Below are 27,787 nucleotides of genomic sequence, written 5' to 3'. Positions count from 1 at the left end.
TGTCGTTTTTCTCCTTTTACCATTTTTGCCTGTTTCCCTGTAGATTCTCTTCCCTCACCTTTGTTTCTTCCAAAAGATGCGTTGTCCTTTCACAGGCCAGAGCTGTACCTTTCCTCTGTGTTCTGTTCCGTCCCATTCCATTCATACGCTCTGTTCCCTGCCCTCATCCTGTAGCTGTCCACAGCTCCAAGCATCTGAAAAGTTCCCTTTAACTCTGGATGTCTGAAGTGCTTGTTATGCAGACCTCAGTCATTTGTGTGTCTGTTGCCGTCATCGCTGACTCCTAGGGGCAATCCACAAAATCCACATGGAAATCCCATGTAGCATAGGAGATCTGCCCCCCCCGTGGAGTGGGCCAGAATGAACCCAATAACTGGATGCAATTCAAAGCACTGGCAATTATCTTCAAACCCATAAATGGCCAGGTGCCCAGCTACATGAGAGACCTTTCATCTAACACGTCATTCTGGTAGCTGAAACTGGCTGGGTAGTGCTTGCTTACGGAAGTAAAGTCTTAATGCTATTTGGTGCCAAGGATTCCTCAGCTGAGAGCTCTTATCACTGGAATTCAATCCACTTGGTAGTGCCAGACCCAGCCAGACTAATGATCTACAGGCAAGATCCATTTAAGTGTTTTGTGCTTGAATTTTCATTACTTACCAGTGGCCATGAGAAGTTCTACAGAAGCTAGTGACAACAAGAGTTATTTGACTTAAGAAAAGCAGCTACAAAATATAACCTTGTAGAAACCCAAATATCTATGAATCCATCATCTAAAGCTGTACTGGCACCCAAACCTCAAGCACACGTCTACTGGAAGGATAAGTATTGCTCACCTCAGACATTTCCAGTCTCAACCTGGGTTACTATCCCTGCCATTATCTTTCAGCGCTCACAACTTGTTACCTTGTACACCCATTAAAATTTCTCACCTGGGGAAAGAACATAACATAACTGCCTCTTCCAGCATCACGAGATCTGGGAGTTCTACAAGATGACAGTGAATTCAGTCACAGTGCACCACCTGACGAAAGAATGAAGGAAACAGCCAGCGCTGTAAGCTACTTCAAGAGCGTGTGCTTATCTCTACCCCACAGTTGGAAAATTTATCATACAGTCTTGACTGATGGCACCTAGTAGCCATTTTCCTTCTAATCTTAACAGTTATTCTCTTGATACTGTAATTAGTTGCATCTCAGCCCTTAAAGAAGATTCAATCCAAAATGGACTATACTTGGCAAGTCAGAACAGCTACATTAAGGTGAGAAAAAATGAGCAAGCATCTGATGCAGTCAATTTATAAAAAAAAGTAACAGGAGACTAGACATTCATTATTGCATCTGGCTAGAAAATAAAAAACAGTAAAAGAAGCTGGAATATTTGAAATTCTCTGAATTAATCAACTTGGATTTTAACAGGGAAAAATCAAGTGCCCCCAATTTGGCAGAATTGTTAAGAAATCTTGAGAAGATCATTCAACAAAAAGTAATATCCTAGATCTCAAGAGACCTTCATGTCTCCCAGCAACTCCACAAAACCAGAGGTTTAAGCATTTTACCTATTAGCTCACTAGCACTAGGCAGCCTTCAGCTCTCTCATATGCTAAGAAAGCCTGAGTGGTTTTGTTTTTTTTTAAAGAAGCAGACTATCAGCTAAGTATACAAGACTAAATGGATGGCAGGAAGTCTGCATGAATATTTATGACTGTCTGGTGCAGAACAAGCATGAAGGTAAGTAACAGAGTGGAGTGAAATGGCATGAAATAATGAGGGATGACATCTACCTAGCAGATGAACGCACTCAAAAAAAAAAGCCATTTACTTTATGTCAATGGTTGATATGATCAACTGCAGCTTATCCGAAAAGTGCTACGCTAACAGGGACAGTACGTAAAGGAAGACCAAGAATGTAAGTAATGGCGATGTGACCAAGTGGGGTTTTCCCCCTGGTTATGTTGCACGTGAATCTTACTGTCCTGTATTAATACTGCATGTACCACAGTTTCCCTGCGTACCGCACCAATGCCTAGGTGGTGGGAATCGGGTGTGTGACTTTTTCTGAGGCCCTCGGGGCAGGTGAGGCTTCCCAGCTGCCTGCACATAAGCTATGGAGGGATATCCTTCGTAACCTGAGAACCAGGTGACATTTTGCCCAGGAAGCAGGACAAAGACCAGGAGAAGGAGCAACAGCAGACTGAGCTGGACCCCACTGCCTGACCCCTGACACACTCACTGCTCTGGAGGCATGCTATATCAGACTCCTGACTGGCTTCATTTGGAGCAGTTCCAGAGCCTTGGCCCAGTGACTCCGTGACAGGCTCCATTTTGAGTGTGAAGATGTAAACTGTATAAACTAGAGAAATTAAAGGTCCTGTGTTTAACATTTACATTTCTGACAAGTTTCGTGTTTCTCTCTCCAGGAGATACAGATGCACATGAGAATCACAATTCTCCCCAGAGGACCTTAATCAGTTACACATTTGGTACCCTGGAAAAATGTAGGACATTCATTTCTATAGGACGACTCAAATATATTGCGTGCAGGTAAACTGCGTTAAAAAAAGAAAGGTGGGCACCATTTCAAAGCCATTTGTCAATCGCCACATTGAGATTACCAGAGTTTTCCTCCCAAACTGAAAAGTATCTAACTGCTCACAAAGGCTGATTTTTAATCATTTGTACTGTAAATTGATATAGATGCTCTGTGTTGATAAACATGCAAGAAATAACATGCATTTTAGAGCTAGCAACCAAGAATGCTATAGCCACCGATAAGCCAGCAGGAAATAAACACTTTGTTTTCCTATCACAATCTGGCTGTCACCTGTGCAGACTGAAGGATTCAGTTCCAATCAATCTGGCAATAACCAATGTAAACAAGAATTTCAGGCCTACTTGTTGGCTGACTGCTTTCCCCAGTTAAGCATGTTCATAATTTACAGAAAGGGACCAGTTACTCCCCTATCTCCATTAACCAGTAACCAAGTGATTAACATTCCAGTAGCTCCTTTAGGAAACAGACAACTGAGGAGGGGGGAAATGAGTACTTGTTTCCAAGTGGGTGCCTGCCCTAGCAGAGGCAGACCACAGAAAATGAACATTTGCATTGCAGTTTTCTGGCTGGGAAGAATCAGATCCTGGTTGGGCCAAGAATCATAAGTCAAGACAAGGAAGAATGGAGGTTTAAGAAGATTTGCTGACTAAGGAAGCATAAGTCTCCAAGGTCTGGCTGAAGGCCACATCTGATATGTGTGAGTCAAGTCAAGTGGTGTTTTGTGAAAGTGTGAATATGCAGTGAGCTCCCAGTTCTGCCACATATGCTTCTTGCCCATCAGTCTAAGAGAATGCCATTGCCCCAGATGAATTAAGCTTGAAGATGCAGTCATGAATCTATGCGCAAGTTTGCATTACTGTCAAGGTTCTTTCCCCACTCTGAACTCTCGGGTACCGATGTGCGGACCTGCATGAAAGACCCCCTAAGCTTATTCTTACCAGCTTAGGTTAAAAACTTCCTCAAGGTACAAACTTTGCCTTGTCCTTGAACCCTATGCCTCCACCACCAAGCGTGTTAAACAAAGAACAGGGAAAGAGCTCACTAGGAGACGTCTTCCCCACAAAATATCCCCCCCAAGCCCTACACCCCCTTTCCTGGGGAAGGCTTGATAAAAATCCTCACCAATTTGCATAGGTGAACACAGACCCAAACCCTTGGATCTTAAGAAGAATGAAAAAGCAGTCAGGTTCTTAAAAGAAGAATTTTAATTAAAAAAAGTAAAAGAATCACCTCTGTAAAATCAGGATGGTAAATATCTTACAGGGTAATCAGATTCAAAACAGAGAATCCCTCTAGGCAAAACCTTAAGTTACAAAAAGACACAAAATCAGGAATATACATTCCATTCAGCACAGCTATTTTACCAGCCATTTAAACAAAAGGAAATCTAACGCATTTCTAGCTAGATTGCTTACTAACATTTTACAGGAGTTCTGAAGAGTATTCCTGATCTGTTCCCGGCAAAAGCATCACACAGACAGACCGACCGATCCTTTCTTCAGTTTTCCCCCCGCAGCTTTGAAAGTAACTTGTCTCCTCATTGGTCATTTTGGTCAGGTGCCAGCAAGCTTATCCTAGCTTCTTAACCCTTTACAGGTTTTGCCTCTGGCCAGGAGGGATTTTATAGTTCTGTATACAGAAAGGTGGTTACCCTTCCCTTTATATTTATGACAACTACAAAATTAAGTTAACCTCATTTATGTCAGCGGCGCGCATCCTCACCAGTTGCGCTTGCACCAATTGAACAAGGCAGCAACAGTCAATGTAAGCAATGCAGTGTCTACGCTGACACTGTGTTGACCTAACTGCGTTGACTTGAGTGCTTCACCTCTCGCAGAGGTGGAGTGATTAAATCAGTGTGTAGTAGATGAGTTACATCGGTGGGAGCTACATTTCAGTGCAGACGCTTACAAAGTTAGATCAACGTAAGCTGCCTTGCATCGACTAACTCTATAGCGTAGACCAGGCCTATGGCTGGATTTTCCACACCCCTGAGCGACGTACTTATACTGACCTAGCCCCAAGTGTAGATAGCGCTACGTCGATGGGAGAGCTTCTCCCATTGACATAGCTACTGCCTCTCAGGGAGGTTGGGTCTACACTAGAGAGTTCAGTCAAAGCAAGGCAGCTTATGTTGACCTAACTATGGAAGTGTCTACACCTTAAATTTCGCTCCCACAACATAACTGCCCTGCTACACCAACTTAATAACTTCACTTCCATGAGTGATGTAGAGTCAAGGCTGATGTAGTTAGGTTGACACAGTGCCACTGTAGACACTGCGTTGCTTATGTTGACTGTTACTAGCTTTCAGGAGCCATCCCACAATGCCCCACACTGCCAGTTCAATTGATACAAGTGCTACTGGTGAAGATGCGCACCGCCAACACACAAGCAATGTAATTACTGTGGGGGTTACATGCCAACGCAAATTAGGTTTATTTAATTTTGTAGTATAAACATGACCTATCCTGTGGCCCGCTAGAGGTGCCGACTCCACTGGCAGCCAAGCTGCCCTCACCCTCCGCCCCAGCTCCTCCCCCTTCAGCGCGCCGCGTCCCCGCTCCTCCGCCTACCTCCCAGCGCTTCCCACCACCAAACAGCTGTTTGGCAGTGCTTAGGACTTTCCAGGAGGGAGGAGGGAGGAGTGGGGACATGGCACACTCAGGGGAGGAGGTGGAGAAGAGGCAGGGCTGGGGTGTGGATTTGGGGAAGGGGTTGGAATAAGGGCAGGGAGGGGGCAGAGTTGGGGCAGGGGCAGGGCCTCATGGACTAGACGAGCAGTCTGAGGTATGAAGATCAGCATGTATGATTCTTTGCTGAGAGTAGTTGGGAAGAATGTTTGTTAAAAGTGGCAACTTTAAAAAGTTCCTGCCATTACAGCTATGTCGATAGATTGTCATATTGATCAGACCCCATGGTCCATCTAGCCTAACATCGCATCTCCAGTAGTAGCCATACAAGCTGATGCAGTGGAAGATGCAAGAAACCATGCAGCAGGCAGCAACAGGATAAGTTGCTCCAAGGGAGAAAGTTTCCTCTTAACATCCAATGTTCCAGTGGGGCTTATGTCCCAAAACTTGAGGGCTTATATGCCTAGTTATTTCAATACAGGGTATTACGATGAGACGTCTGGATATTCTGCATGCACATTTAAATGTTTAATCCTATCTGAATCACATTAAGCTCTTGGCCTCAGACATGTTCCCCAGACCAATCATGCAACGTGTGACAAAAAAACCCAAAACACCCTGTTTTGAATTTCCCACCTTCCAATTTTTGCTGAATATTCCCATGTTCTTGGATTGTGAAATAAAATGAACAGAAGTCCCCAATCTACCTTCTCTACCTACTGTTTGGTATACTTTTATCATGCCAATTTAAGGGTCCATCTCTGTATTTACAGATATTAGAAGCTGATACGGACCCTCAGGACACTGTTCTCAATTCTAGAATGGTAATTTGAACCCAGGTTTCCCAAAAAGAAGCAATTCTGCTCACAAATGGGACAGCAAGGAAGTTGGGCAGAGAACCAGTTATTTGTGTGGGGGTTTTGTCATGCCACGGGAAGATCTAGGCTGATCTACAACAGAAAAATGGGAAGAACTCCCAGCTGGTTTGGGGCAGCGTTTCAGTAAAAGATTCCTTCAGTAAGGAGTCCTTGCCCTAGTCCGTTTAATGAACTGCCTTTGGTAGCTGTTTATTTTGGTACATGACAAGGAAAGGGAAGCCTCTCCACATGCGTTCCATACCATCCTTGGAGGGAAGGAGCAATGTATTTAATTTTCACAGCCTGCTTAGTGACCTGAACAAGCTTCTGCTGATCTTCAAGATATTCTATTGAAGAGACCACTTTAATGACAACAAAAGCCTTTTACCTAGAGCAGTTGGGGGGGGGGGGGGAGGAAGAGGAGGTCTCTCACTTCCCTGCCTGGGAGGACCAGCACAGCAGAGACACCAGACTTTCCACTGCACTCCCTTTCTGCACAACACTACTGGAAGATCCAGTTATGGATGTTAGAAGGCAAGACTTACATATTGTGCACCTAGTGGAAGGAACAAAGGTAGAAGATGGTCTGTAAAGAGCTGCTTATGAACATGACCACTCCATCTGAGACAGTAAGTGCATTGGGAGAGATCCTAGAAGATGGCTATAGATATAAAAATGCTGCTCTTTCATTGGCTGTCAGAAGAGGGATTCAGCTTCAGTCCACACTGGTGATATTTGGATCCCAGAAATATTCATTCACAGGAGCACACATCAGAAACTAACAGGAAGGGCTGAGAAAACTCTCTCAGAAAACCCAGGACACCAGAGACAGAAAATGTCGATGTCATGGGAAAGTTCAGAACGTGATTTATTTAGAGTATGAAAACTAAAAAACAACGTTTTCCCTAGAGCTCAAAGGAGAACCTGATCAGCTCTTCCAAACAGCAAGCGCCAGACTTACCGGCACCAGTGCACCTCTGCGCAACACCTGCTAGCTAGAGCATCCTCAATATGCACTTCACTAATAACTTTGAACAAGAGCACAATGAGGAGTTTCGCAACAGCAAGACTCTGCTTTCAAAACACTGCAGCTGCAGGACCACTTTATAGTTACTCGCTCACATGACGTTTAGGAAAGCTCAGTGACCCATAGCGTTAAACTTCAAACACAATCTTTTAAATGGCACCAAATGGACATGAAAATTGCCTTACCAAGCACAGTAATTTAATTCCTCTTAAGGATCTCCCTTTATCTAATCAATCCACTAAGATTCAAATGCCACAATATAAAGAAAATTGATTTCTATAGCTGACAGCTACATATTGAAGAAGAATGACTGGATAAAGGTCTACTACGCCACAGATCTAAGAGCTCAGTGCCATTTAAGTACATTTTTAATACTGTTTCTCGGCACGTCAGGATTGGCAGGGAGAGTGAAAAAAATTGGTGTTTGTACTTAAAATTATCAATAGCCAAAAGGTGGGGAAAGGTATTTATTAGGATCTCTTCCAGACACAAGACCATTTAACTTGTGCCGCTTTTAAGACCTTGGCTTTGTTTTGTATTTGATTGAGTAAATTGCACATTTAATACAGAGATATTCAAAGCAAGTTTATTTTGCACATCGTACGATACTTGAAGTCAGCAATGACACTGATCAGTTCACTCGTACTACTTGTTTAATACAGAAGACCACAGCTCTGATAATGCAAGCAGCCAAAAATCCCAGCTGGGGGCTGAGATTTACAATGAAACCACATCCTTTCTGAAATGCTAGGCTACAGCACAGAAGTTATTCCATGATCACTAGGATGGTAGTTTCTCTGGAGACAATGCCAGTTTAATATTCTGTGTCCACACTGGGCATAGATCTATGCTAGCTCTTGTGGTCGTAATGGAGAACCCTCCGTGATCAGCTGCAATTTTTTTCTACTGCAGGATTTCAAGGAGTTCCCTAGTAGCAAAGGCACTGAACTGGAGAGGTGGGGAGCTCAATTTTGATGGATATCAACAGCTGAACATTTTAAAAGAGCAATATTCCATTCTGTTGTAGTTAGCCAAGCTTCAAACAGCAGAAGTACTGGAGCTGTGAAGAGAGCTTTCCAAAGCAAAATATAGTTTAACTGATGCAGTATCATCCTTATGCAGCTGTCTACATTGCAATCAAAGAATATGACTGTAGCTGTAATAGACATACCTACGCTAGCTTAAGCCTGGAGAGAGCTTGGGTACCAGAGCTGTGACACTGCTGTAGCGCACACTTCAGCATGGACTAGAACTGACTATATCAGGTGGTGAACAGCAGAAGCAGACAGGACATCCAAAAATAAGTGTGACCAAGTCACCTTCAAACAGGAGGGACCAGAAATACTAATATAAAATCACAATTTTTTCAGAAGTCTTGTTTTTCATCAGGTATGTAAGGGGGCTGAAACGCTGATCTCAAAGAAGTTAAAAGGGAAATGAATAGGAAGTTTAAATATTACTATTAGCATTTCTCAAAGCCTTGCACATCCTACTGTAAATGCTACTATTGAAAATGAGACCACGCACCCAGAAGCATGTTTGCACTCTAGGAACCAGCCTTGACAGCAATAGATTAACTCATCCGCCACAGGCAAACTAGACAATTCCCCCGCCTCGCCTTGGCCCACTCAATCCAGTAACATTTGGTCTTGTCTGGGGACTGCCTAGGGTACTGGTGCTGAATTCAAAACAAAGCTTCAAGTATTCAGAAGAATGCAATGGGCAGTGCCAGAGTGATCAGAACATCTAGTGGGCAGCAGAACAGTCAAGTCAAGGCACAAGAGAAGAGCGACAAGAAGTCTATCCTTTTGCCCTGGGTTTCAGTCCACCTGCCGCAGAAGGAAATATTCCCTAACCTCAAAGGTTTTCACAACTGAAAATTTAATTCTCTCCAATTCAGAGATTCATTCACTGACTATTTAGTGATTGTCAGTGTTGGGAAGCAGGATCACGACAACACCAATCACTAGAAAACCAGAGGAAAAGACAGTGTTTACAAGTTTTGTAACTGTTCCTCCTTTTTCAGCCTCAGTCTCTGGACTTCAGCCACTGTATTCCATCCTTTAGGTATCAGCAGAGCAATCACCAGCACCAGTTCTGTTATTTCACTAACATACAAGACAGTTTCAAAAACTTTAAAAACTCATGTATAACAGGTGTAAAAAAAACTAGTGTAAATGAAAGTTACCGACATCCATGCTGAAAAATTCATGTGGGATATAAAAATCAAATGCTACACACTGAGGCTGGATACTATTAGTGGCTTAGCATAGCCCAAGTTAGAAGCCACCAGCAAGCTACATGTAAAGCTGGACATTAATTTTTTAATCTGTAATTTCAGCATCTAAGCACACTCTGCTCAAATGCAAATGCTTTAGAGTCTACATGAATTAAGGTAGCCTGCTCAAGATTCACCGTTCTTCACCATGATTTAAATCACAACAAATGCTGCTATAGTTAATGAAAACAAAACACTGAGGCTCTAATTACTAATGCAAGGCTAAGTCTCCCTTGTGCTAAACAGAAAACAAGATTGGACTAAGCTATCAGAAATGAGCTGCATTTTTATTCAAAATAAGGAACATCTGAAAGAGTGTTTAAGAGGTTAGTTAGTATTGTGCTAAGTAATCAGTTAGACACAAAAAGGGTAATTCAACTTCTATTTGGGTTCTTTTAAAAAGTTCCTCGTGGCTGGAGTTTACTAAAACTAGACAAGCCATTTACAACACACACTTTGCTTCTCTACTAAAGAAAAAGGACACTAAACTTTCTAAACTACTACATGCCACAAGGGAGCACAGCAATGGTTCCCTCAACCCACCCAGCAATACTGTTAACCTATCCAACTATACTGTCAGCCCACAGAAGCAGCTGTCCTATCTCTGGGCCTCTCCTTCTGCCCCTCCACCCCCACGAACATGACACAGTTCTGTGGTGACCTAGAATCCTATTTTTGACGTCTCCGACTCAAGGAATATTTCCAAAATACCTCTGAACAACATACTAATCCACAGAGGCCTCCCTACCAACATTACAAAAAGAAGGATTCAAGGTGGACTCCTCCTGAAGGTCGAAACAGCAGACTGGACTTCTACATAGAGTGCTTCCGCCGACGTGCACGGGCTGAAATTGTGGAAAAGCAGCATCACTTGCCCCATAACCTCAGCCGTGCAGAACACAATGCCATCCACAGCCTCAGAAACAACTCTGACATCATAATCAAAAAGGCTGACAAAGGAGGTGCTGTTGTCATCATGAATAGATCGGAATATGAACAAGAGGCTGCTCGGCAGCTCTCCAACACCACTTTCTACAAGCCATTACCCTATGATCCCACTGAGAGTTACCAAAAGCAACTACAGCATTTGCTCAAGAAACTTCCTGAAAAAGCACAAGATCAAATCCGCACAGACACACCCCTGGAACCCCGACCTGGGATATTCTATCTACTACCCAAGATCCATAAACCTGGAAATCCTGGGCGCCCCATCATCTCAGGCATCGGCACCCTGACAGCAGGATTGTCTGGCTATGTAGACTCCCTCCTCAGGCCCTATGCTACCAGCACTCCCAGCTACCTTCGAGACACCACTGACTTCCTGAGGAAACTACAATCCATTGGTGATCTTCCTGATAACACCATCCTGGCCACTATGGATGTAGAAGCTCTCTACACCAACATTCCACACAAAGATGGACTACAAGCCGTCAAGAAAACTATCCCCGATAATGCCACGGCTAACCTGGTGGCTGAACTTTGTGACTTTGTCCTTACCCATAACTATTTTATATTTGGGGACAATGTATACCTTCAGATCAGCGGCACTGCTATGGGTACCCGCATGGCCCCACAGTATGCCAACATTTTTATGGCTGATTTAGAACAACGCTTCCTCAGCTCTCGTCCCCTAACAGCCCTACTCTACTTGCGCTATACTGATGACATCTTCATCATCTGGACCCATGGAAAAGAAGCCCTGGAGGAATTCCACCATGATTTCAACAATTTCCATCCCACCATCAACCTCAGCCTGGTCCAGTCCACACAAAAGAGATCCACTTCCTGGACACTACAGTGCTAATAAACAATGGTCACATAAACATCACCCTATACCGGAAACCTACTGACCGCTATTCCTACCTACATGCCTCCAGCTTTCACCCTGACCACACCACACGATCATCTACAGCCAAGCTCTGCGATACAACCGCATTTGCTCCAACCCCTCCGACAGAGACAAACACCTACAAGATCTCTATCAAGCATTCTTACAACTACAATACCCACCTGCGGAAGTGAAGAAACAGATTGATAGAGCCAGAAGAGTTCCCAGAAGTCACCGACTACAGGACAGGCCTAACAAAGAAAATAACAGAACGCCACTAGCCGTCACCTTCAGCCCCCAACTAAAACCCCTCCAACGCATTATTAAGGATCTACAACCTATCCTGAAGGACGACCCAACAGTCTCACAAATCTTGGGAGACAGGCCAGTCCTTGCTTATAGACAGCCCCCCAACCTGAAGCAAATACTCACCAACAACCACATACACACAACAGAACCACTAACCCAGGAACCTATCCTTGCAACAAAGCCCGTTGCCAACTGTGCCCACATATCTATTCAGGGGACACCATCACAGGGCCTAATAACATCAGCCACACTATCAGAGGCTCGTTCACCTGCACATCCACCAATGTGATATATGCCATCATGTGCCAGCAATGCCCCTCTGCCATGTATGTTGGTCAAACTGGACAGTCTCTACGTAAAAGAATAAATGGACACAAATCAGATGTCAAGAATTATAACATTCATAAACCAGTCGGAGAACACTTCAATCTCTCTGGTCACGCAATTACAGACATGAAGGTCGCTATCTTACAACAAAAAAACTTCAAATCCAGACTCCAGTGAGAAACTGCTGAATTGGAATTCATTTGCAAATTGGATACTATTAATTTAGGCTTAAAGAGAGACTGGGAGTGGCTAAGTCATTATGCAAGTTAGCCTATTCCCCCTTGTTTTTTCCTCCTCCCCCCCCCCCCCCCCGACGTTCTGGTTAAACTTGGATTTATGCTGGAAATGGCCCACCTTGATCATCATACACATTGTAAGGAGAGTGATCACTTTAGATAAGCTATTACCAGCAGGAGAGTGGGGTGGGAGGAGGTATTGTTTCATGGTCTCTGTGTATATAATGTCTTCTGCAGTTTCCACAGTATGCATCCAATGAAGTGAGCTGTAGCTCACGAAAGCTTATGCTCAAATAAATTGGTTAGTCTCTAAGGTGCCACAAGTACTCCTTTTCTTTTTGCGAATACAGACTAACACGGCTGTTACTCTGAAACAGTTCAGAGTGGAATCTGAACAAAAATTCCTATCTTTAAATATTTTGGATTAAATCAACAAACCACCACCAGACTGATTTAAGTAGTCCTGTCTAGACAAGGAAAAGACCCTACATGGGCCAGTGGCATTGTTCCATTGTCTAGATTGTAGATTATATTGCCATTCATCACAGTCAGTCAAATTGAGAAGCATAACCACAGAAATCAGCTGTGCATTTCCAAATGCCAACACAATGGAGTCATTTCTCCATTGTATTTTTCCAGTAGAGGAAAAGAGAGGTTGAAAATCTGCCACATGTTGCTGGTTAAGACGATCAGAGTCAAAGCACTGCAGTATGAAAATATGTAACAAAGTAACATCTTCTAGTGGTGTAATTTTATCTCATTTCTTTCTCAGAATCTCATTCATTTTACACATTTCATGTCCTTTATAAACACATGGTTTTAGTCATAATGGGTTCCAAGCTGCAGGAAGAGCATTCTTTAATAAGGCAAGAAATATTATACTCATCGCTTCCTCATTACTTCCAGCCACTTCAAAAATCTGTTGCTGAGTACAGTTAATCTCTTACTGAAACAGCGTGGAGAAAGTATAAATCATTTTAAATGCACAGAGTCTGCTGATAAGTTCTAAATATTTGTAACATACCTACCACAGTGGTATGTAAGCATGATCAAAACAATAGAGAGCAAATCATGAAAGATTCACTATACTACCCTTGCCTCAAGGTATTTCAATAAACTATGCATGGTATTTTCAGGAAGATTCTTGTGTGAAAGCTAATTTAAAGAGATGGGTGTTTTGTGTTGCTAAGGTGAAAGGATCTGTAGTCTAACCATTAATAGAAGAGAGTTCCAAAGCTGGAGGCCAAAATTCCTGAAAAGTGCAGTTGCCATAATATAGACGTGGCCAACCTGTGGCTCTTCAGAAGTTAATATGTGGCTCCTTGTATAGGCACCGACTCCGGGGCTGGAGCTACAGGTGCCAACTTTCCAATGTGCTGGGCGGTGCTCACTGCTCAACCCTTGGCTCTGCCACAGGCCCTGCCCACTCCACCCCTTCTGGCCCCCTCCCAAGCCTGCCATGCCCTCACTCCTTCCCCTCCCGCTCCGAGCCTCCTGCATGCCACAAAACAGCTGATCAGGAGGTGTGGGGAGGGTGGGGAGGCACTGACTGGCAGGGCTGCCGGTGGGTGGGAGGTGCTGGGAGGGGGAGCTGATGACGGGCTGATGATGTATTACTGTGGCTCTTTGGCAATATACATTGGTAAATTCTGGCTCCTTCTCAGGCTCAGGTTGGCCACCCCTGCGATAATAGGTCAACGCCATGGAAAGAGGATGTGTAAAATATTCAGGGCCCTGCCCACTAAAGAGCTTTAAAATCAACAGGATGTTAAAATGGATTCAGTACTAGATCAAGAGCCAGCATGGTGTGTTCAGCATTAGAGGATCACATTTCCCTTTCTACGCAAGGAAGAAGATTGGCAGTTGCATGTTATACCATCTGGAGGTTCTTCATGGTATTCAGTTAACTCCAGGTACAAACTGATTCTATGATCAGGGTCCATCTCAGCCAGGAAAATCTAGATATCCATACCATGGTAATCGGATATAGAAAAATTACAGCAAACAGTTCACATGAAGTCTTATTAACTTTGCTGACACAGCCTTCACCCTGCTTTTGAGATGAAGCTTTTTTTTTTTTTTTACACTATACATAGCAAAGTGTCATTTCCAGATTGATTTTTATAACCTAGAATATTAAATTCCTAATTTATATGGCAAATAGAACTCATACTAGACAACAAGCCACAGATTCTGTCTCTGGAACTTTTCTGGGGGGAAAAGGATATGAAATCTTGCCTAGAAATATTCCTCTCTGCTTCAGTCAGGTGCTCTGAAAAAAGTGCAGATGAAGAAAATCTGCCCTTCCCTGAACAGCAGCATACGTTGGTTTAAGTGAACAACTTAAAATGCAAGTCTTCCCTTACTGAATAAATCCTATATTTAATTCCATTACTACAGACACCCTGCATTGAAAGATGCAAGTGGAAGAGGCTTCTAAGCAATTCTGTTAGGGGAAGTTTAAAAGTGGATTTCACATTCCCAATGGAACTGTGAATGAGAGTTAATTCAAGTTCCATGTAGATAATGCATGTTTGGCCAAAGTTCCCAAGACTGGTGAAATTGCAAACCCATCACCTTTGGATTGTCATTCAAGTGTCCTAAGGGATGTCAAGTAGGACAACATTTAAATTGCACAACTGGGTAGTAAATAGGAGACCAAAGGGTCAAAACAGATTATGTTTAGTACTTATTTTGTGCTCCTAGTCAGAAACTGTCTCCATTTGTTTAGAATGTTTTACCAAAAGTCTTTTTTTAAAGTTTCCTTAGCTATGTTAGGACTTCAAATAAGGCAATTTTGACAGTGTATGCTGTTTGGGTAGGACTGTCCAGCACATGCAACATTGGCCTAGCTCTGCTCCTATTTTAGTCAGTAGTAAAAATGCCAATCACTTCGATGAGAGCAGAATTTGGCCAAACAGTGAGTACTTTTTAAAAGATCCCACTCTTTACACTTCGCATTTTTACCGAGACACTGAAGACAAGTTATTTATACTTATTGCTTTAGCACTCAGAAGTCCTAATGTGCTTGGTACTGTACAAACAAAAACAGAACCAGCTCTTATTTTTATTTTGGTTTACAGTTTCTAGTTATTTTATTCTGTTTTCATGCATTAACACATTGAAATGTTGTAGCAATTGGAAACACTGTAGGGAAAGGTTTGCTTGAAAGCTCTCAAAATTAAATTTGAAAAAATAAATATAAGTATTTGCTGACTTCGCAGATGTTGTAAAAGAGTTTTCACAAAAATCTTTATTTTGAGGTCAAGTCCGTTCTGATAGCATTCTCATAAAGTTAAGATTACTAAGCAAATTCACTGAAATGACTGCTACATCGCTGAAAAACTGAATGACTTCTTGTTACTGCACTCTAGTACTCCTCTAATCAAATCATAGTTTCCCCAAGACAGCTTCCTAATAAAAAGCTAAAACATGTGTTGGTAGTGGAAAGGGAGACCATCACCTAGAAGTCTGAGCCCCACTGAAGTCAAAAGATATGGCTGTTTACCTTTAAATGACAATATTGTAAAAACTTTAAGTTAGGCCCTTTATATGAGGAGGTGGCAGTTACAGTATAGAGAGGTGGCAGTTAAAAATCAAGGGAGGTGAATCAGATTTTTTTTTTTTTTTTTGAAGTGCACATTATATAGAGAGTTACACTCGTCAGATATGGAATTTAGAACATGTGCTACACAGAACATAAATCCACAAGGAATCCTTGAAGAGCAGTTAATCATTCATAGCATCCAATTTTTACATCTCAATGTCTTGTATTATTTCTGAACACCTAATTGGTTGTTTGAAGAGTACTTTGAAGTTGTAAAGCAGTATATAAGTATATTAAATACATAAACGATCAAGAGTAATTAAACCTTACGATAGAAAGTCTGTTGGAAATGCTGATCTGCTTTCTATGGAAGTGGCTCTAGCACAACAGTTATATTCTCCTCTGTACAGCGAATGCCACTTCCAGAAGTGGAATGAACGTAGAGCTCCTACTACATAAAACTTAAACATCCAGCCCAGAAGTTTTGTGCAGAGTTACAGAGCATGCTGAATTTCCAAGTCATGAACACCTATGAAAATATGCCTTCTCATTGTGGATGGTTTTCTTCCTCTTGGAGGACAAAAAGCTGACTGGGTGTGAGAAAGTGGAGAGAGAAGAAGAAGAATTCAGGTCTTGAATCCCATGCCTACAATGAATTAACATCAATAGAATGTGAACAAAGTTAGACTCTGCATTGTCCTGCAAAACCACAAATTTTATGGTGATCTTGAATGTGGCTGCATGAATCATTCCTTTAAATGCTCACTGCCTAATGTCACAAAGAGATCCAACAGTTTTATAATATAAAATGAGCGACTCATTGGGATATTAAGCATACCAAAATATTACAGAAGACATGTCATTTCTATTGATAGTTATGACTTTCTGGTTTCCTCTAGGGACCCTTAAGTTATTTGTTTTCCAGCTGATCATGATCAGTTTCACACAGCTGTGCAGGAACAGGAGTCTGCAATCTTGCACAGTACTGTGTTGCACGGCCGGGTGACCCCATGGCTAGCTACTCATTTGGACAATCTGTAATGAGGTCAATAATAATGCTTGCTCGTGATCTTTTTAGCCAAAGCTCCGATATTAAGCTGTTTCACCCAAGTGCCAGATGGAAAACTGTGTTAAGCTGGGATGCACTAAGATGTGATTCTTTTGAACCTGTCTGCATTTCCTCTACCTCTTCAAGTTTAAGGGTTCAGGACAGTAACATTTAATACATAAAGCAAGAGCCTTCTTCCAGATCCAGAGCTGTAATGTGCTCTGGTGACTATGACAATCATGGTCAAACACCCCAAGGGAAGAAAAGAAGGTTTAAATCACCAAAATAAGCAGTTAATCCAACTGATTGCATACTGCTATTGCACTATAAAAATATATCAAGTAAGGTCTTTTATGAAAGCTTGTAATGTTCTGGACTTGATGGTCACTGTGAGATATGTATTGTCTGTGGTTATGAATGTACACATTTATGACAATAGAAATCTATGCTCATAATCTGTGTTGCAACTTCAGCTCCACCTCACAACAGGGTAGTGAGCAGTCAAGCTGGGAAAGACACCTCCCAAACCAGTTATTTATATGAAACCAGTTAGTTATATGAAACCAGCTTTTGTGACTATACATTGTCCAGCCCAGGAAAAGGAAATGGTAGACCATTAGCATTAATGAAGAGAAATGGAGGAGATAGATTGAAATCTAACAATGAAGACAGGAGAAAGTTTCCCCACTCCGATTAACCATGAGTCTCCATAGACTGAAAGCGGGGAGGGAAAAAGGAAAAAGCCTTTTGAAAGCAGGACTGTAACGGAGGTTGTTTTATCCAGAACTTGGGGGACAGTCTCGAGGTAGGAGGCTGTCCAGGAATGCTGGATCCCACCTATAGCTAGGGGGTATGGTGGGAAACTGTTTTAAGGCAACAGGTAACTACCATTCGAAAAGAGATTTATCTACAGTAGAACCTCAGTTTCAAACACCAGAGTTACGAACTGACCGGTCAACCACACACCACATTTGGAAATGGAAGTACTCAGGCAGCAGCAGAGACCCAAAAAAAAGCAAATACAGTACAGTACTGTGTAAAATGTAAACTCCTAAAAAAAAAAAAAGGGAAAGTTTAAAAAAGATTTGACAAGGAAAGGAAACTGTTTCTGTGCTTGTTTCATTTAAATTAAGATAGTTAAAAGTAGCATTTTTCGTCCACTTAGTACAGTTTCAAAGCTGTATTAAGTCAATGTTCAGCTATAAACTTTTGAAAGAACATAACTCTGAACAAAACGTTATGGGTGAACATTTCAGGGTTATGAACAACCTCCATTCCCGAGGTGGTCATAACTCTGAGGTTCTGTTGTAATATGGAAATATAAAGCCTGAGGTTGCGTCTTTGTTTATTTTCTGTGTAACTTGTAAACATTCACGTTCCCTTACTATATCATCTTTAACTCAATGGTATTTCCTATTAAATAAATTATGTTTATTTTTATCCCAAGCAGGTCTCTGGTTTGTAAACTGTGTGGAGTGCACGTACCAATGTGAGCCGGTGTGGGGGTGACAAACCAGGGGTGAACAGTCCAAGTGTCTGGTAGTTAAGAACTCAGGGAGGGTGTATTTGGGAAGACTCAGAACTAGGAGGATTGTTGGATTCACCCTGTGAAGAGTAGCTGGGCTGGTGAGAGCCAGGGTGAGACCTTATGTTTGTGGGCTGGCTACTGGGGTCAGGGATCTGAACCATAGCAGCACAGTACAAAGGCTTCTCAAGGTTACAGGGTAGGCGGTGACTGAACCCCTTACTGGTTTGGGTGATCCCCAAAACATCAAATGGCATAGTTGTTACAGAAGTTGCACCTCAGCATCAGCAAACTGAGGTTCATTCTCCAAACACTTACTAAACAGACAGTCATGGATTTAAAAGTGAGGGAGCAAAGTACAAGCTTTCAGTTTGCTCTTTTCTTTTGTTTATTTCGGGGTTATACAAATAAAACACAGAAAAGGCTAAACGAGCAAGATGAGTCAGTCAGTGACACCGTCTTGGAAAATTCCTCTTCTTTCCTGTCTCTGGTGCTTTAAAATACAGACATTTACTGTCTTTATCTTTGCCCCCTTCCATACTAAAGTCTACACCCAAGCCATGGCATAAGGTAACACAGAAAATTCATTCTATTCCAGAGCAGAAATGCTTAAAACATTTTCAAAAACCTTAAACATTTCTCCTTTGCATACTTTAGTTTCCCCTGGGATTATAAGCACGAACAAAGGCAATTTGAACACATGCACACTAGAAGGGACAGCACCAGTGACGTGCTTTACTGCTACTGCCTGTTGATTCATCACCTGCAGTCACCAAATTTGACTGCTAACTGGGATCCCTTCTGGACTATTTCAGATTATCGTCCCTCTCTCTTTTGTTAGAGGGTTACAGGAATGTGATGAGGTTTTCACTGTAACATGTAAGAGCATTTGAGCTCCATATGTCCTGTATTCTTTGTACCAAGCTAGGTGCGATTAGTTACATCACTGAAGTTTAATAAAACAGTAATCAGAGGCTTACAGTGTAATCCATCCTTTTGAAACATAATAATCAATATACCATAACTTGTGGTCTGAGAGTTACTGCTCCCTAAACTGAAAAGGTATCATGGTAATACTTTTTCCTCCCATCCTAGTTAAAATACTGCAAAACAACAGAAAAATCAAGGACAATTACTAAGTGTCAGACAATAGGATGCCACCATTTGATGAGAGATGCGAGTTTACAATTAGTGAAGCTTTATAAATAGTGGGAGGATCAATTTTGGCACGTACACTACAAACGTATCATCAATGTACCAGCAACGAGGAGCAATACTCACTGCAAAATTTACATCAGAATAGGAATAGGGAGGGGATTGTATGGCTCCCAGGACTTGCAGTGGGATAGTGGAAGTTTTCACCTCAAGATCATTGGTTCAGACTCAAACCAGGTACAAATAGCTACTAAAATATTTACCAATGAATGGTTCTTCCGTTCCAGTGAAATAAATCAGAGGGGGGCGGCGGGGTCAGTCCAGCTTCTAGCTGACAGGTGTCCAAAAATTACCTTCCTAATTATCAGCCTCACAGAATAGCAAAGAAGTGAACTCCCAGAAGACACTTCAAAATTTATGTGCACTGATGGGTTGTGTGAGGAAGTTTCCCTCTGTCGATGCCTACTCTATGGATGAGGGTAGTCAATCCAGCATTCTGAAGCACTAAAATTCAGAGTAAATGTTTTCTAGAGATTATAGGACTAGTATCTAATTTTATGCTACAATACCGTCCTGTTACCCACTATCATTCTCTGTTCCAGAGAGCACACAACCTAAGAACATATGAAGGTTCAGAGTGCTTAAACAGTTGGCTATTTTTATACAAAAAAGGGTCTATCACACAGGAGCTTGAGACCCATTTCTTAGTTCAATTTCTTGTAAGCACTGCAACAAATGGTACTTGACAAGTGGGAGGACAGGGACTTGCTCAGGGAGGATATTCCACATACAAAAGAAAGAATGGAAGAAAATGCACAGAGGTTCAAGAAGCAGACAAATAGGCAGTGCAGGCCTACAGAGCGCACCAAAGGATACACAAAGAACTAATCCACATGTGATATACTGTTGATCTTGTAGAAATGAGTAAGAACATTAAATTTAAGTTAGTGATTTCAAGTATTCTTATCATGAAGGCTCTATCAGGGTGTCTTCAAAGGAACTGCTTTAATCTACATTTATTAAATGACAGTGATGGTCAATGATTTAACTAAGTAGAATTTCTGCAAATACTGTGCTAATGAGGATACATTCAGCTGGTACCAAGTAATTGTATTGCTTAACCTGGGGTGAAGTTTTAAGCTAATCTTTTAACAAAGTTAATACTTAGAGTTTATATCATGCTTTTCACATGAAGTTCTTCAAGCACTTTACAAATAAGCCAAAAATAAAAGAAATCCAGATGCAATGCAGGATCATTACTTAGTATAATGTACTCTACCCTTGCAGACCTGCTAAAGTAAAATGGCAACATCTCGTAATCAGGACATGATCTTGGGTGGGAAGGTAAACTGGCATGGCCACATTAGGTGGATACTAGTAATTATACATAACCAACCTACATGTGCGCACACCCCACACACCCCTGAAAATGTTAAGTCATTTCAGATGACAGTAAAAAACAAACTCCTCTGTTTTTTTCACATAAGTCCAAGAACGCAGTACAGCAATTCTGGATCAGCTGACAATTTTTTTTTCAAGGCCCCTTGCTTCCTCAGTGCTTGAAAAATGTCAAAACCCCACCACCACCACCACCCAGCTTGATTCAATGTTAGTTGCCTGGATTCCCACATTGGGGGAACAAAAGCTTCTAATTCTGTATCCCTTGTAGCCACATTATATCTTTCAGACAAAGACGAAAATTAGAATCAGTGTTCTGGTTGTTCACATCATTAAGCAACAAAAAAAAGGGAAAGAAACAGTGCTATCCCTGCTTTTTAGTTACCTTTCTACAAACACTCAAATTTACCATTCAGAACAGATTTCTGTCTAAAGCTTGACTGTTCTAACTGCTCTAAAATATATCGAGTCAACCAGATTGCCTTGAAATTTAGTGCACCTCATGGGGGCACAGGGTATGGTCAGTGATCTAAATTTGGGGACATTAGACCAAGGCGTTCCCAAAAAACACCCAAAAAGACCAAGCGCCCAGAAAAAACAGCTTTTCTTAAAGTTGACACATTCTGGCAATGTTTTTTTTTGCTCACAGATAATGAGCAAACCAGGATTCCCATCACTGAACCAATATCTCAAATGCTCGATGGTTACCCCAGCAGAGTACATGGCACCCACCAGCCCTTTGTGGAAAATCAAATTAAAACATTGTTTGAAAGAGTTTGTTTCTCCAATTAGGCACGCTATGGCTCACGTACCTAATGGATCACACTGAGCAGGTGCAGAGAGATGCCAACTATCTGGAAAATGCACTCTATCACAGGACCTGGTGGCTCTGCTGGTATGGTACACTCATTAACTTAAGCACCATCCTAGGCGTGGCTCACAGAATTGGTGATGGAATACTGAGATTTCCCTCAAATCACCAGCGCGTCAAGTGTTGAATATTCTAATCCAGCCCATTTCAATAGTGACTGAGTTATTGCCAACTGACAGAAGTATGGTGACCTATCAGTTGCCCTGCTAGACACCAGTAAGCCAGAAGAGCACTCAACACTGGTGTATATCAAAACCAGTGCATTGCAAGAAGGAGATTCCAAGACCATAGTCGTTTTGGGATGGAAAGGACATTTGACACAAGAGGTTGTGTCAAACTTTTATCAAAGGCTCTAAATGCTCACGTTTCAGACAAAGCTGTTTAGCCCCCGTTTACCACAGCAGAGTGGAGTTCTCATCTCAGGAATTATCCAGATACAGAAGCTGCTCTAGCTATATCATATCTAGTGAATCACAAGAGTTCAGAGCTTTTCACTGGGTAGTTCATGCCATTCCACAATACACATTGTAGTCACCAGATATCAATGCAAACCAGACCACTCTCAAATGCAGCTGATATCAGCTATTTAATCACAGCACTGGTTAATTCACTTGACCAGCCAACAGTGATTTTAACCACTGTATCACACGAACATGCTCAGCGGAGGTCCAGAAAGTGGTAGAAATATGAGGCACTGGAGCTGCACTAGTGCAAGGGTTAGAAAAAATATAAACCTCAGCATAGAAAAAGCTCCAGCACTGGTGCTCAGAAGGCAACTCAGGGGACCAATTTCTAGAATACTTTAATGCTACCAAACACAGCAGTGAACCTAGCAATGCCAGAAGACTTAACATTTTAATAGGAATTCCTTGCTTTACTATGATGAAGCAAGAGAGGAATCTAGAAGGACCAGCTTCCATTTAGAACAATTCTGATAATATAACAGAGCACAGGACAGAAATACTGAGAACCTCTTCCTCCCAACCTTCGCCATAGGATTTGGAAAACCAGATCACCTGCAAAATCCAATTGATGCTTCATTCAGATTCTGCAAGAATGAAGCCACACCTACCATCTCAGTGGGGTTCCCTTGAGTTCTGCTGAAAGCATGAACACCAATTTGGCGAACAGGCTTGGGGCAAAAAGAGTCCAAATGGCATCACCTGATCTTTGAAATGCCGATTGCCCATGGCAAACTTCAGGAGCTTTTGCTGAGACAGAGAAGGGAATTGCAAATATGCATCTTTTACATACAGAGATGGAAGTTGCCCAACTGCATCCCTCAGATCTTTGAATTATATTTTTGCAATAAGAACTGTGACCTAGACACTCAGGACAAGCTTGGAAATGCAGAATATACCATCACAGTTAACCAGATGTGTAGTGCAACCTAATTTTTCCATCAGAGGGGAAAGAAATTTAAGTCTAATCTTCAGTCACGCCGTTTGGTCTCCTATACATAAATAGGGAATGCAAAAGAAAAGTAAGCCAACATGATTTCAACAGTGCCCAGATCGTTCGTTTGGCGCTTTTTTTTTCTTTTTGGGTGGGGGGGGGGAGGAGGAGACACTTCTGAGCTGCAGAGGAAGCTGTGGGAGTGGAAGAGGAAGACAATTTTGGCGCTATGCCCCTTTTTTGTGCAGGACCTTGCAAGCAATTTTCCAGTTTTAGACACCGTAGATCTCGCAAACATGCTTCCAACATACTTACAATGGAAAAAGCCAACTGAAGCCTGGAATATTTTGTAGCAAGCTCAGTTGACATTTTATTTTTCATCTTAGAATTTGACATTTCAAAGGTCACTTTTACAGCTAGGTTTAAGGTTGGGTCTACCTAGAGCAGTGGTCCCCAACCTTGCTATTCCCAGAAGACTGTGGCAGGTGCCAAACACCCGGCTGCTGAAATGCCACTGCAGAGAAGTGGCAGCGGGAAAAAGCATTGCCACCGAAATGCCGCCAAGAAACAATGGCATTTCAGCAGCGGGGTGTCCTGCAGGCGCACAAAAATGCCCCGGCGGGCACCACGGCGCCCGCGGGCACCACGTTGGGGACTCCTGACCTAGAGTACTTATATTGCCCTCATCATAGTATCTGAGCATCTTGGAACCTTTAATGTATTTAGCCTCACAATACTCTAGTGCAAAAGGATGGCGCCAGTATACCCATTTTACAGATGGGAACTGAGGCACAGAGAGGTCAAGTGACTTGCCCAAGGTCACACAACAAGCCTGCTGGAACTGGGACTTGAAGCCAGGTCTCCCCAGTCCTGGCTAGAGACCTAACCACTGCCCAGCCTTCCTCCTCCAGTAAATTGTTAAGAAGTGGGCAAACAACCAGTTTCTGCTGGTTAATTATGGTTCATACGGATGATCAAGTGCACATTATACAAGCCACCCACGCTGAATTGCATTTGGCTTCCACCTCAAGACTTGAGAGATCTAAATTCACTTGTGTACATTTGTATGGGACAATTAGCATCCCACTAGCTTATTTAGCCTAGAAGACTAGGCTATGACGACTGGAGAACAAGTGAAATGATGAGGATCTTGCAAAAGCCAAATGAGCAAAAATGAGAAGCAGACCGGGGGTTGGGAGGGGTTGACAGACTCTTCAGAAACTTTTGTTTCTGCTTATTTTGCTCCAGTGACTAATGTTTTGGAGAGAGGACAACTTTGTCAGTCACTGAAGAGAAGTATAAACAAAAAGATTTTTTGTGTGTGTCTTCTTTTGAACAGTGATTTAAAAATCCCATCCTCTCTATTGCTTATTTTTAGTCGCTTGATTTTTTTTCGATCTCATCTCACTTATTCATAGACCCTTTCAACACTAGACAAAACCTAACTCTTCTAATGTAAAAAACCCCCAAAAGCCACCCTTAGATGGTTTGTTTCTGGAAAAATTTTCAGATCTTCTTTGTACACAGGGCACCTCAAAAAGGCACAAGCCCAAAGTTTGTGATTTTTTTTTTTTAAAAGACAATTGCACATCACACCCTTAAGGCAACACCTTTTATTTGGAATATTAAGTAGAAAGAATGCCAAAGGTGGTGAGGCAGGGAGAATTCCAATCTTCCTCAGTTAGTAAGACAGGAAAACCTAGTTCTGGAGAATGAGTGGCTAAAGGAAACGCCCCTTTCATGGGTAAGTGGGGAATAAAAGTGGGGGTGAAGTTGCAAAAATGAATGTTTAATTGATGCAGGAGCCAGCATAGTTCTGCTCCCAGTTGGGATAAGGCCTTACTTAGATTGTTATGCCTTATGACTGCATTTCAGTTAGAGAGGATATCCAAATTGGAGCTTCCCGAACGCTCAGGGTGTTTGGTTCAGGGTTGTATCTAATTTAAGTGGTCCCAGTTCACCTTTGCCAGCAACATAAAAAGTGAGTGGAGAATGAGTAAACATACCTCCTTTTGTCATCAGAAACAGCTACAGTACTTTTCTGAACATCTAGGTCAGGGGTCGGCAACCTTTCACAAGAGGTGTGCCAAGTCTTCATTTATTCATTCTAATTTAAGGTTTCATGTGCCGGTAATACATTTCAACGTTTTTAGAAGGTCTCTCTCTAAGTCTATATTATATAACTAAAATATTGTTGTATGTAAAGTAAACAAGGTTTTTAAAATGTTTAAGAAGCATCATTTAAAATTAAATTAAAATGCAGATCTTATCAGTTTAGTGCAGTGGTTCTTAACGTGGGGTGCATGCAAGACATGCGAGATTTTTTTAGAAGGTAAATCATCGAAAACTCAAATTAAGCACAGGCACGCAAGTACAACTACTTTGTTTCTTCAAACCTATGTATTTATTAACATTATACATTAATGATTACTGTAATATACAAAGGTTTTAAGTTTTCAAGTTTTTAAGCTAATTGTAGCGTAATTTTTGATAAGGGCTGCAGAGCACTGGGCCCAGGCCAGGAGCAGAGCCCTGGGCTGGCTGCCAGTACCCCAAGCTGGCAGGAGGGCTGAGCAGGGCCAGAAGCCCGGACCCCAGCTGGCAGGGGGCTGGGCAGCTGGAACCCAAGACCAGCAGCGAGGTGAGCAGGGCCGGCAGCTGGTATCCCAGGCCGGCAGCAGGCTGAGCGGGGCAGATGGCTGGGAACCCGGCTGGCAACCCAACTGTCAGCGGGCTGAGCTGGGTGGCTCGCCCGCTGCTGGTCTGGGGTTACGCCGGCTTCTCCCAGCCGGGGTCCTGGCCACCGGCTCTGCTCAGCCCACTGTCGGGTGGAGGTTCTGTTCACTCAGACAGGCAGCAGGCTGAGCAGGGCCAGCGGACAGAACCCCAGACTGGTGGCGGGCTGAGTGGCTCAGCCCACTACCGGTCTGGGGTTCCGTCCACCAGTTCCTGCCAGCCAGGGTTCTGGCCGCCAGCCTGGGGAGTTCTTTTCACCCAGGCAAGCAGCAGGATGAGACGGGCTGGCGGCCGAGACCCCGGCTGGCAGCAGCGTGCCAGTAAAAATCGGCTCGGGTGCAGCTTTTGGCACGCGTGCCGCAGGTTGCCGACCCCTGGTCTAGGTTAACAAGGTAGACGCAAAATTGAATTCATGTATATCTAATGTGCGCATTACTCTGGACTCATAGGGGAGGCTGTGCGACAAATGCTGAAGATTAAATCAGAGGCTGGATTCTGTACAATTAAAAGCAGCAAATACTGCAGAAATCTTAAAATAATATGGCTTCGCTTCACAGTACACCCACAGATTTCAACAGATTTGCTTACATTAAAGCTTTCCTTCCACCTCTTGGAAGTTCTCATCTTTGAGTCCCTGAAAGAATGGACCGAGATGCCTCCAATATTTGATATAAGGGCTCTCAAGAACAACCTGTCAGTGGTAATACATAGCACTGTACCTTTAAAGAAAGGAAGGGGCATGTTTGGTACAAAGGCAGGAAAGCAGGATTAGGAGCAGCATGAGATAGTGCATGACTGACTGGAATGTGTCAGTAATTGTTGGGATGCATCTTCCAACAACTTGGACCAAAGAAAATAAATGATGGCTACCAATAAAAGGAGTTTAGCCTACATTTGTTCTGTGGATCAGTTTAATCCGACCAGACATTTGTAAAGGTGCCATGTGATCATGATCACTAGCTTTGAGGATGTACAGTGCAGAAAGAAAGCAACAAAGCCATCTAGGGATTCTGGGCACGAAGGATGAAAACCCTATCTCCTAGGTACCTATATGACCTCTGTTACCATAGCACCTGATCATGTCATAATCTTTAATGTATTTATTCTTATAACACTCTTGCTGTGAGATTTGGAAGTGCTATTATCCCCATTCTACAGAGAAACTGTGTGACCTTGAGTAAGTCATTAAAGTATGGGGCAGATCAAGGAACTGAACCTTGGCCTCTCAAGTCCCAAGCTAGCACACAAGCCATTGGAATATCATTCCTCTGACCCTGGTCATTTCTAATGACCAGTGTGAGTGCAAGGTCAGGTCATCCCCTTAGGTCTTTTCCTCTGCCAACCCTCCCTATGTCCAATTTCTATGATTTCTCATCTCTAACAAGAGGTCTGTAGTTACAGCTTGGTCCCTCGGGGTGTCTAATAGGTTTCATGTATGACCACTAGCTACATAAATAAAAATGAAGTTATTACAAAACTGCAAATATGGATTAATGTTCATCCTTTAACCTTGTGACCAGCTGAAGCAGAACGCTCTGGGAACAGTCTGAAGCATGGAAATCTTGGTACAAAACTAGGCTCTGAAATCTCTAAGGCAGGGACTGTCACACTTTGTTTCTACAGCACAATGAGTCCCTGATCCTGACTGCAAGCCTCAAGGGACTACTGAAATACAAATCAGTACATTTGGCTGGGTGACTGAGGAGCACACAGAGGGTCAAAAAATGACACTGAGGGCTGCAAATGGCCATCTTTATGAGCCATGCTCTGAATTACTGATGCTACATGTAGTCTTATTTTCACTGAGGCAGGGGCAATGCTAACGTTTATTTCTTCCTGGCTAGAGGAAAAAGTCAGCATATCTCTGGTTCATTTTTAGCCCTGTAGTTCACCTTTAAAGCCAAGGCTCCTGGTGAGGAAAGCAGACTCCAATACGTGCAGAATGCTGCTCTCATATAGAAAACATCATGGCCACAGCACCCCATTCCCAACCCCACTGGTTCATTAATCTGTGCCAGGATTCAGGGGCAGCCTTTGGTTTTTCAAGCCTTTCATGGATTTACT

The 27,787-nt window shown here is 42.6% G+C and overlaps 1 protein-coding gene and 1 long non-coding RNA gene across 3 annotated transcripts in view; both read right to left on the bottom strand.

Annotated features, from left to right (window-relative positions):
- RAB6A (RAB6A, member RAS oncogene family) overlaps positions 1–27,787 on the bottom strand; it is a 104,298-nt gene that overhangs the window by 60,756 nt on the left and 15,755 nt on the right. The window lies entirely within an intron of this gene.
- Positions 65–27,656, bottom strand: LOC141988840 (uncharacterized). Its single transcript, XR_012639841.1, has 3 exons — positions 27,616–27,656; positions 933–1,024; positions 65–283 (listed from the first exon to the last, which is right to left on the bottom strand). It is a non-coding gene; the product is annotated as an uncharacterized LOC141988840 (long non-coding RNA).

Source organism: Natator depressus, chromosome 1 (assembly GCF_965152275.1).
Source record: "Natator depressus isolate rNatDep1 chromosome 1, rNatDep2.hap1, whole genome shotgun sequence".
Lineage (NCBI taxonomy): Eukaryota > Metazoa > Chordata > Testudines > Cheloniidae > Natator > Natator depressus.
Note: the sequence above shows the minus strand (reverse complement) of the source record. Positions and strands in the feature narration are given on the sequence as shown.